Below are 11,433 nucleotides of genomic sequence, written 5' to 3' on the forward strand. Positions count from 1 at the left end.
AAAAATACCCTATATAGCATAATACTATAGTATTTGCCAAGCCTTGGGATTTTTTTTATTTTTAAATTCAAAGCATAAAAGTCTTTAAATTCAAATACTATTATTCTCTAGAAGCTATAGATGTTCATATCTATGATTAACACTCCCACTCAATTATATTACCAAGTCCCCAAGATGTAAGTATGGGCTAGTCTGTAGGGTAAGCTAGTAACAAACAAATCAACGGACTTGAATAATACAATCAGTTAGTATACTAACCCTCAAAATTGAGATTGAATTGGCCTATTTTCAACTTTATGATATGACTATAATAAATAATAATGGTACATTTACTGTAACGCCATGAATAACTAAGACTGTTACACTGTGTATTTTAAAATAGTGCAAGACTTGCTAATCAAGTCGTTTGAATAATAATGTGAATTTAAAGTCAATTATTAGGTTAGGGTGAAAATATTTTGATCATAAATAGTTAATTTTCATTCAAACAAATGTTTAATACATGGGATCTCAAAAACAAGGTATATGTGGTAATTACAATCCCCAGAACTGGATACAACACAAGCCAATCTAATGGCAAAATACAAGTTTTAGGGCTCTGTTCCTACAACTTTACCCTCAGCCATGGCGGTCAAGCAGCTGGCTATGTACACACCGCCCCTAGAGCTCTCCAACTCATGGTTGGTCCAGTTTTCCTTTGCCTTTACCTGCACCACGTAGCACCTGTGAGCCAAGGCCCAACAAGAAAACCATAAATAGCAAATACATATAGCAACAGTAGTATTCAATCAATCTTAAGACAAGTCATTTAGAAATTCAACAGAATATAAGTGTGAAGCTAATAATGGTAAACAAGTATTTTCAAGCATATATCTTAATCAGTAATACAAATGCTCAGGGTCGACGCCTTTAGGCCGAGCCCTCTGTTTATTAAGCTGACCCCGACTCACATTGGCTGAGCCGCATCCATTGCGATAATCATCAGCCTCGGCTCTCTTAGGCTGTGCTTTCACATTTCACATAACAACAATACCGTTACACAACGCATATACCTAGATACCGGGAACCTTAGTCTCAAACACAACCACATGGGTGCAATTTTCTTACCTTGAATGTCGAGCGGATAATTAAGAACAGTCTCGAGCATGATCCTCAGCCTTGAGCCTTAGCGATAACCCTAGTCACAACAACAATGGGTAACTATGAATTTCTAATCCAAATAAATACTTAGGGAACAAATATTAGTCTCTGGAACCTTGAATTCTACTAAACCGGGTAGTAGAATTCATCTCGAACCTTAACATTTGGGTTCCCGAGCTTAAAACCCTCAAACAACCTTAACTTTGCATTTGAGCTGCGACCAACCGCTTAAGGGCCGCAGCGCGCTCAAGTCAGAGGCAAAATGCCTCACTACTGAAGGACACGGGCCGAAGTGCTATACCTTGTGCCGTGGCACGCCTAGACAGAATAGAGGCCTTCCAGCCTCCTCGAGCACATGGGCCGTAGCTTGAGCCCCCAAACCTAGAAAACCAGCCTTTTCTTACGTTTTTCCTTGAGCTAAACCTCAAAATTCAACCCCAATCATCAGCCAAACCCAGAACTAAGCTTAGAATTCCTTTCCTTATATCCCAACCATCATAGCCAACTCATAAACATTTTCTTACACTATTCAACATCCAAAATCATCTAACAACTAAACATCATGCAAACTCTAACCTTCAACATAGTTTCAACATAATTCAGCAAGTTAAAGCTTGAAACTTACCTCAGTTTGTGGCTTGAATCCCCCAGCTATACTCTGTCTACTTCTAGCCTTAATTCTCCAGATTTTCCAACTCAAACTTAGCTAAAATCCCTGACTTTTCTCCTTCAAGCTTCCAAGTTCCCCTTGGTTCTAGAGAGAGGAAGAGAAAACGTGTATGATGAGAGAGAGTGTGTTTTGTAAATATCAGATAGGTTCTGCCTGTTTTCCTAAATCACACTGAACTTATCCTTTAACTAAAAAGTCCAAACTGCCCTTGGTATTAACTTAGCCTCCTATTTGCCCTTAAGGGCAAAATGGTCATTTTGCCCTTGTTTCCCGCTAATTCCTTGAGTCATCCTACTTATTGCCAATTGATCTCGTCATGCCTAACTAACTACCAAATACTTTCTCATTACTCAATAAACCCCAAAATATTCTCCATGTTCCCAAAATACCCCTAGGCTCACCCCGAGCTGGGTATTAAACCTCACTGTGACTATTTCGCTAATCCGCTCACTAGGATCACCTCGAGCCATGTACTACAAATATATCCACATAATAATGTGGTCTCAATCATTTATCACATATAATCGCATTTCTGCCCTTAACGGGCCAAAATTACAAATATGCCATTATGAACAGTAAAGGGCCCACATGCATATTTAATACTCATAAACATGCATATAATATACCCACATAATCATATTAACCATGCATGCCACATAGTCACGCATTTAACCAATTAAACACATATATTGTAACGTCCTACGTTTTTGGTTACCTTTAAACGATTCGGGTCGGGATTTTTCCCCGGGTTAAGAATATTATTTTAAATAATATTATATTTTGTTTGGAAGTATTCCATGAGTTATTGCTAGCCAAAATATGAATTTTGTGATTTTAAAAGTCAAGATAAGACTTTCGGTCCTGGACCGACACAAAAACCCTGATCGGGTAAAAATCTCGGAAAATAAAATGAAAAATCATGACAATTATATTTTGGGCATAAAATACATTCATAAAAGTTAAAATTTGGTTAAAAATAATAAACCTAAAAGAAAATTGAAATTTTAAGGCATTTTGTGGTAAATGCCTAATTTTGCCGAAATGGGGAATTTTATTCCATGAATGGACCTTAGGTTAAATTTTATTATGTGATTAATTAAATTTAAATGTGAGAGACATTAAATTTAATTAATTAATGTTAAGTTTGGTGATTAAAACTTAATAAGAGTGAAAAATGTGTCAAAAGCCAATTTGGACTTTTCTTCTTATGAAACCTTTATTAATTTTATAAAAATAAAATAAAAAATTAATGATCACATATATAGAAAAGGGTGGCCGGCCATGTGCTATTTTAGAGTGGTGTGAACCCAATTTTATAAAGTTTAACTTCCATTTAATTAAGAAGTCAAGTGGGCAAGTGGGTAGAAAAGCACTCAAGTGTTTTGTGATATTTTGAAGAGTTGTGTGAGCCATTCTAACCCCCAAATCCGACCACTCTCCCTCCCTCATTCACTCTCATCTGATTTTTGAAGACTCTCTCAAGTGTTCTCTCCATTTTCAACCCCAAGAACACCAAAGAAACTTGGAAGCTAAGTCTTGGTCTAGGAAGGGTTTTCCCTAAGGTAAAGTTTCATTAATCTAGACTTTTGTCAAGTTTTAATCATAGAGTTTCAAATAGCTAATTACCTATGTGGTTGGGGGAAGTTGGTTATGGTTTTTGAAAGGTTTTGAAGGAGTCAAATCTTATAGGAAGGTCCAAACCTTAAGCAAGAACACCAAAGAGGTAAAAAGTTTACTTTTGATGATTTTGTTGTAGGGTTTTTAGTTTTAAGCATTATTTTGTATATCTAATGCTTAAAGTTTCTTGTTGGTGATGTAATAAGGTTATGGTAGTTGTTTAATAATTTTTATGATGCATGTGTATTGATTTTTGAAAATGGGAACCAAAACCCCCAAGGGTTTTGTAGGATACCCTAAAACAAAACATGTTTTGAGCTGTGACTTCCAAGGGGTCAAGCAGCCACTGTATATTGGTTTTGTAAAATTAAGTTGTACTGTGATGTTTTTGATATTGAGTACATAAAATTGAGCTTTTGAAACACTAAAAAATGTTTAGAAATGAGTAAGTTATGCTATTTCAAAGTTTAGGTAAAAAACTGTTTTTTCGTATTCTTATTTTCGGAACCAAGTTTGGACAGCCACTGTATAGGGCAAATGAACCCAGTTTTTTCTAAAATTTTGTGGACATATTTCTGGCATAACCTATTAGGCCACTGTAAAATTTGGTAAGAAAATATTAAACGGTTTGAAAGTTATTAACTGTCAAAGTTTGGAAAAAATAAGGACTTGAAAATAAGGTAATTTTTACCTCATTGTTGGAAAATGATTTCACCAATCAAAATGCTCATTTTGACCTAAGATTTTACAAAGACCTAAATGGCATAACAAAAATGGAATTGGGAAATTTTGGTAACAATTGGGTAAGTAAATTTCAAGTTATGAACTAACGAAGTATGTAGTTAAAAATGTGAAAAATACGTTTTTTACACTTAGTGTAAAAATGAGATTTTGGAACATAAGGTAAAAAGTAAAATTTTGCTTATTTCAAGATATAAATTGGTAAGTCTTGAAATCATATTTTCACTAAAATTACCCCTTTGAGTTTAAATGAATTATTTTTATTAAAGAGTTTTTATTCTTTTTAAAAATAAGAGATTTAATTTATTAATAGTTAATAAATTAAAAAAGGGTTTAAAACCTTATATTTTGAGAAAATAATTAAATGAATTATTTTTCTAGTAAGTAAAATTGATTAATTGATTTTGGAAAGTTAATTAGACAAGATGAGAAATTTATAACGGTTTTCCTAATTAAGACAAATTATGCAATTTTCTTAAAACGGTTTTTAGATATTAAAACCTTAAGAAAAATAAAAGGAAAATTTAAAGAGTTTATTTTCTTTAAAAATAATTAAGGAATTTATTTGTATTTTCTGGATATAATGCCGGCTAAAATCTTACATATTTTAACTGACTAGTCGAAAGTGCGGGTTAATAGCGATACCTTGAAAGAATAAGATTTTTAGCAGGTTGTGGGGAAATACCATTGTGATACCCAAGCTTAGGTATCGAGACCTTAGGATAGGTCTCCCCGAGACTTAGGGTTTAGTCTCGAATATTTTGTATGACTTTCCTTAATAGGTTTAAAACCAAAAAAGGATTATAAATCCTTACAAATGACTTTTATTAAAATGACAAAACTGCCCAAAATAATAATAATGAATTATGAGTGCCATAATTAATCCGAGTATACTGTGTGGATAACTACAGTATTGGCTAAGCGTAATTGGACTGAACGTTGGAGGGTGAAAACCTGCTGAGCGCTAAGGACTCCAAGTAAGTCAACTTATATTGTATGGCTGCGACATGAAATGATTATTGTCTTGTATGTTAGTATAGGGATACATGCACATATATAGGCTCTCTTAGAAAGTTGCTTAGAGACGTTAGTCTAGTGAGTGCTGATTTAGAAAATATGAACGGTAGAAGTCCGCCATATCCTAGACGGTTGATCCCCGTCACACTGCTTGATTTTATTTATGTCCGGTTCATTACCGCGACTAGTGGCCATGAGATGAGGATAAGCTGGTTAAACCTAGGGGTGCCAAGATAAATGGGACCTAGGGGCCCTCATGCTTACTTAATCATTGGACGATTAGAATCCGAGCAAGTGCTCTGATAAGTTATTCCCGGATAGCAGCCGCGAATATTGGCCATTTAGTGAGAGTGCCTAGAGATACTAGGGGTTGCCAAGATTGAGTGAGGCTGAACACCCTAGGGGCAACTGCTCACCAGCACCACTGATTAACATAGAAGTCTCCGTAAAACCGTGTAAATTGGATTACACTCTTGAATATGTAGCGATGCCCTAAGTAACACGATAGTTACCCTTGATGAGAATATTTATTGGCTAGATCTTAGTGTGGAGACTCGATTCTCTTTTACAGATTAGCAATTATGTTGGAGGACGCGTTACACCTGAATTATTGGAAATTGTCGAGCGTTGGTCTCGAATTATATTGTGATATAATATATCTGCTTGCTCTGGGATTTTCTGAGTGCAGGGATATAATTGTTGATAAGAATTAGTTGCGATATAATATATCTGCTTGTTCTGGGATTGTCTGAGTGCAGGGATATAATTGTTGAAAAGAATTAGTTGCGATATAATATATCTGCTTGTTCTGGGGTTTTCTGAGTGCAAGATTTTTATCTAGTTATGAATTAATTTATCAATGGTTATCAGGCATGACCATAAGTTTGCCGGGATGCTTTAGCGTTCTTGAAATTGATTGTGTAGGGTCCCGGATGGGTTTGGAACCCTAATTCTCTATATGCTTGTTTGAAAGTTGATCTTACTAAGCGTTTTCGCTTACCTAGTTGTTTCATGTTGTAGGTAAGTGCAAGGGCAAGGCAGAGCAGTGAGCGCTGGAGTCTTCCTTGCAAATGTACATGTGGACCGACCTTTTGGGTAGCCGCTTTATTTTTGGAAATGTTGTGTAATTTTCCTAAACTAGGCTCACTCTAATCTTTATAAAACATGTTTGTAACTAAATGTTAAGTATGGCCATACGACTTTTTAAAAAGTTTTTTTTTCTATGGGTTTTTGAGACATTTTGTTAAATGAAAACATTTATATTTCCGCATTATCGAGTCTTGAAAATCCGGGTCATTACATATATAAACTAATTATGCCCTCCCGACACGCTAATCAAGGCGCCCCTATTAGCAATTTTGGGTTGTTACATTTACTTATCTATCTAAAATCAATGTCGGTCCAATTCGATGTAACAAATACATCCGATCTTATCTACTTTGCTAATGTTCTGGAAAGAACATAACACTACAATGTGTAGGTAGATCATATCGTAGATTCGCAAGTCAATGCAAATCTTGTGCACTGACTAATCTTAGGACTAACTTATTTTTGAACATATAATCATGCCATTATGATTACGTCACTATAAATATGATTAACTATATGTTCATGATTTAATTGAAGTTTATATTAAACAAATAATCATGAAAATAAAAGATGTGAGCAAAGTGATTGACCAAGTCAAAAATGATTTCTATTCTTTTATTGATAATAAAATGAGATTACAAAAAAAATTAGGTTTTAATTAGGGCATCAAACCCCAACAAACTCCCACTTGCACTAATTGAAACTAATGCCTTAATTCTACTAATCCCATTTCCTTGATATGCTTATCAAATGTAGCTTCTAGCACTGTCTTCGTAAACAGATCCGTAAGATTGTCTTCAGATGCTATCTTCATAACCGTCACATCTCCCATGCCCACGTATTCTCAAATTATGTGATACTTCATTTCTATATGCTTACTTCTATTGTGACTTCGAGGTTCTTTCAAGTTGGTTATCGCTCCTGTGTTGTCAAAAAACAACACGAGTGGTTTATCCATATTTGGAAAAACACCAAGGTTTGAATAGAACTTCTTTAGCCAGACTATTTTCGTAGCTACTTCAGATGAAGCTATGTACTCAGCCTCCACGGTGGAATCTGAGATTGCATACTGCTTTGTGCTTCTCCATATCACAGCTCCACCCGAAGAGTAAACACCATTCCCAAAAGTAGACTTCCTGTCATCGACATCAGTCTGGAAATCTGAATCGGTGTAGCCTACAGGGTTCAAAACACCACCCTTGTAGATTAACATATAATCCCTAGTCCATCTTAAATACTTCAGGATATGCTTAACTGCTATCCAATGTTCCGGTTCTGGGTTTGACTGATACCTTCTCACTACTCCCACAACATAGCAGATATCTGGTCTAGTACACAACATAGCTGTAATGTCCCAAATTTGCCAATAAGGCTCAGTGCCTTGATTAGTGTGCCGAGAGGACATAAGTGGAATTATATGCAAATTATGTGAAATTAATTGAATATATGTGTGATTATGTGGCATATATGAATTATATTGTGATATGAATACTTATGCATGTTTATGTGTATTAAATATGCATGTGGGCCCGTTTTCTCTAATAAGGGCATTTTTGTAATTTTGACCTGTTGAGGGTATAATTGTAATTATATGTGTTATGTTAATGAGACGACTTTATTATGTGGATATATTTGCGATTTTTGGCACGAGGCAATCCTAGTGAGCGAGTTAGCGGAAAAGTAACAACGAGGTCAAATACCATGCTCGGGGTGAACCTAGGGGTATTTTAGTAATTTAGTGCATTGTCGGGGTTACCAGGGAATGGGAATTCATTTGGTGATTACTTGGGTATGTCGAGGTTAATTGGGAATTTATATTGTTATTTGAGGATTAGCGGGAATTTTGGGGAAAAAGATTAAAATACCCTTGGGTTGGATAAATGGCATTTGAGTAGGTAGGGGTAGGATGGTCATTTTGACCCTTGGGCTAAGCCAAGTTAGCCAAGAGCTGAGGCCTTGGGAGCATTCACGTAACCTCTTTCTCTATGTCTCTCTCCCTCTCACTTGTGTTTCGGTTCCAAGAGAGAACTTGGAAGTTCTTGATAAATCTTGAGTCTGGAAGGGGGCTTGTGGGAATTGGAGCTTGCTTATGGAGAAGTAGAAGCTGTCAAGCCTAAGATCATAGTCGGGATTCACAATTCTAAGAGGTAAGTTTAACTCTAAAGCTTCTTAAGTTTTGTTCTTGGGTATCCTTGATGAATTTTTGTTTCTTGGTGATGGAGTGTGTTTTAAAGGTTTTAAGTTATTGTTTGTTGTCTTCTGAATTGCTAGAATAGTTTGGGTGGTCAATTTGGGGTGAAAACTGAGTTTGGAGGGGTTTGGGGAGGAAAAGTGAATCCCTTTTGATGACTTGCAATTGATAGTCATTCTAATCAGTGGTCCTGGCCCGTAAGCTGGCGGCCCCCTTGTGTCTATCTTTTATGAAAGGCGGGGTATTCTTTCTAAGTAGTTTAAAGATTGTGATTTCTGAAATCGCTAACTTTTTAAGGTTTGCAGGGTCGTGTCGCGGCGCTGTTCTTGGAGCACCGCGGCCCGCATGAACTCAATGGGCTAGGATGGTTCTCTGAATCGCCTTAGCGTCGCGGCGCTGCGTGGGCTGCGCCGCAGCGCGTGTCAAAGGAAGTGTTGACGGTGAGAACTCGTCAACGAAGTTAAGTTGGAAAAATTATCAAATTGAAATCGCTAATTGGAAAGCTATGAAAACTTCAACAATGACTCAAGAACAATGGAATAACAACAATGGAGAATTCAGTATCTCATTCACACTAATGTCTCTGCTACAGTAAAATTTCCAACCCCCCCTTCAGGTGGCCTTGGAATTCCATTTATAGTAGGCTCTAATGGCCTTAGGTACATAGTGGTCCAGGGGACCAAGTGGTACAAACGTACTGTACTAGGGAAGTGGCTTCAGAGGTTGTGGCTGTACATCCCGTACAGGAGCAGGTGTCAGGAGGATGTCTCCACTACTTGTCTGTACCCCTTCCTGAGGCGTGGTAGCAGGCGTGTTGGCGCAGGAGGTAGTGGTGTCGGCTCTGACCTATGACCGTAGACGTACGGACCATGATCCTCACTAGCACTGGCATCCGTACCTGGTACCTGGTCGTACAAATATGTCTCACTCGACTCGTACCGGATCTCCTAAACATGGGGATCCCGAGATGTAGGGAACGGAACCCTTGGTACAGGATGCCTGGGGCATTCTAAGGTTACCCACGGGCGTGGGCGATAAATGCTTGGCCTCGCTCTACGTCTTAGCATATGAGGCAAGACGCCTCTGGGCCATGCGTGTCAAGTTACGGGGCGTCGGCACCCCGAGAAGATGGTGGGTTGATAGACCTTCAGGGATGCGCGCGCGGGGCCTTGCGCGGCCTCGCATATGGGGTGCTGTTGATGGCCTCGCGCGGTTGGAGTGGCCTAAGGGCCCCGTGAGATAGGGGGATCTTGCCCATGCGACGGCCTCGCGAAACGGCCTCGCGGGATGGGCCTTGCGAGATGACCTCGCGAGACGACGGGGCTCCGCGGGACGGCCTCGCGAGATGGCCTCGCGGGAGGGCCTGACTTCGCCCACGCAACGGCCTCGCGAAATGGCCTTGCGGGACGGGCCTCGCGAGACGACGGGGCTCCGCGGGACGGCCTCGCGGGATGGCCTCGCGGAACAGGAGGTGTGGTCCACGTGAGGGCCTCGCGGGACGGCTTCCCGAGATGGCTTCACGGAACGTGGCCTGACTTCGCCGACGCAACGGCTCCGCGAAATGGCTTCGCGGGATGGGCCTCGCGAGATGACCTCTCGAGACGACGGGGCTCTGCGAAACGGCCTCGCGGGATGGCCTCGCGGAACAAGAGGTGTGGTCTACGTGAGGGCCTCGCGGGACGGCTTCGCGAGATGGCTTCACGGAACGTGGCCTGACTTCGCCCACGCAACGGCTCCGCGAAATGGCTTCGCGGGATGGGCCTCGCGAGATGACCTCGCGAGACGACGGGGCTCCGCGGGACGGCCTCGCGGGATGGCCTCGCGGAACAGGAGGTGTGGTCCACGTGAGGGCCTCGCGGGATGTTGGTCTTGCATTTCCTCTTGATGGGATTATGAGCATTAACACTTGCCCCCCTAGTCTGAAAGAGAGTCTTTAGGTGCTCTTGTAGACTATTCATCTGGGTTCCTATAAATAGGCCTTCATGCATGTCTTAATATTCACACCTTACTTCCTTGGCTTAGTGGTGGTTAGACCCTTGCTCCTTTCAAGAGGTAAAGGGTTCAATCCCCCACAACCACACTTTCTCTATAAATTTCCATTTTTCCATTTTTTGTTTTGCTAGTTTCTTGGTGTGTATATTTTTGGACTAACACACATTTCTGATTGATTCTTGCAGGCGCGCATTTTCAACGCTTTGGTGCTTTTCGCCTCCCAACCTTCCTTGGACTCCGACCTCGTTCTTTCAATCGCTTGAGGTATATTTTCTTTTCTTCTCCCGTTTATTTACTTATTTTATCAGATTCAGACCAGCAACACTTGGGATGGGTTACATTAGTCCGAGCTTGTTTTGACCATATGCGCGCCCCTCCTCTTTTTTTTATACATATACCTTGTAGTAGTCCATTTAGGGCGTTTGCACCTAGGGGTATTAAGCCCGTTCCTTTGTGTTTTGTAGTCTTCCCCTTGTTTAAACGTGACCCCCTTTTTGCTGTTGGGACGTGGTTTCATGGCCAGTGAGGGCCCGTCCGACATACCCTCGAGGGCTGAGTTTATCGACCTGTCTTCAGACCCCGAGTCCCCTGAGGGCAGCCCTTATCAGGACTATGATTCTTTGAGGCAGGCCCGTATTCGCCACCTCGAGTGCATGGCTGATCTTAGGCATAAAATTTGGGTAGTAGAGAGCGAAATCGAATCGGTGTCGAGGGGAGACGGAGGACCTTCACCCCCGGGCCTTAGTGACCATATAGCGCGTCTTAGGACGGCTCTTTTTGAATTGCGGTGGGAGTTAGAGTTTATGGAGGGACACATTCCGCCAGAACCTTCCACTCCCCCTTCGCCTGATGACGGTCACGGGGCTATCAACTCCTCTCCTCAGCCCCTAGTCTCCGTTGATCCTGGCTTAGCGCTTCCGCCATCGCTCCCCTGATGGAAAACCCTTGCTAGGAGGAGAAAATGGAGGGTTAAGTG

The 11,433-nt window shown here is 40.3% G+C and overlaps 1 long non-coding RNA gene across 2 annotated transcripts; it reads left to right on the plus strand.

Moving 5' to 3' along the window:
* Positions 1–3,058: 3,058 nt before the first annotated feature.
* Positions 3,059–6,448, plus strand: LOC133816562 (uncharacterized). Of its 2 annotated transcripts, XR_009885332.1 has the most exons (4): positions 3,059–3,372; positions 3,455–3,533; positions 5,080–5,145; positions 6,206–6,448. It is a non-coding gene; the product is annotated as an uncharacterized LOC133816562 (long non-coding RNA). The 2 variants fall into 2 exon arrangements; XR_009885331.1 differs by having other exon boundaries at positions 3,059–3,533.
* The last annotated feature ends 4,985 nt before the right edge of the window (positions 6,449–11,433 follow it).

This window comes from Humulus lupulus, chromosome 2 (genome assembly GCF_963169125.1).
Source record: "Humulus lupulus chromosome 2, drHumLupu1.1, whole genome shotgun sequence".
In the NCBI taxonomy this organism is placed as follows: domain Eukaryota; kingdom Viridiplantae; phylum Streptophyta; class Magnoliopsida; order Rosales; family Cannabaceae; genus Humulus; species Humulus lupulus.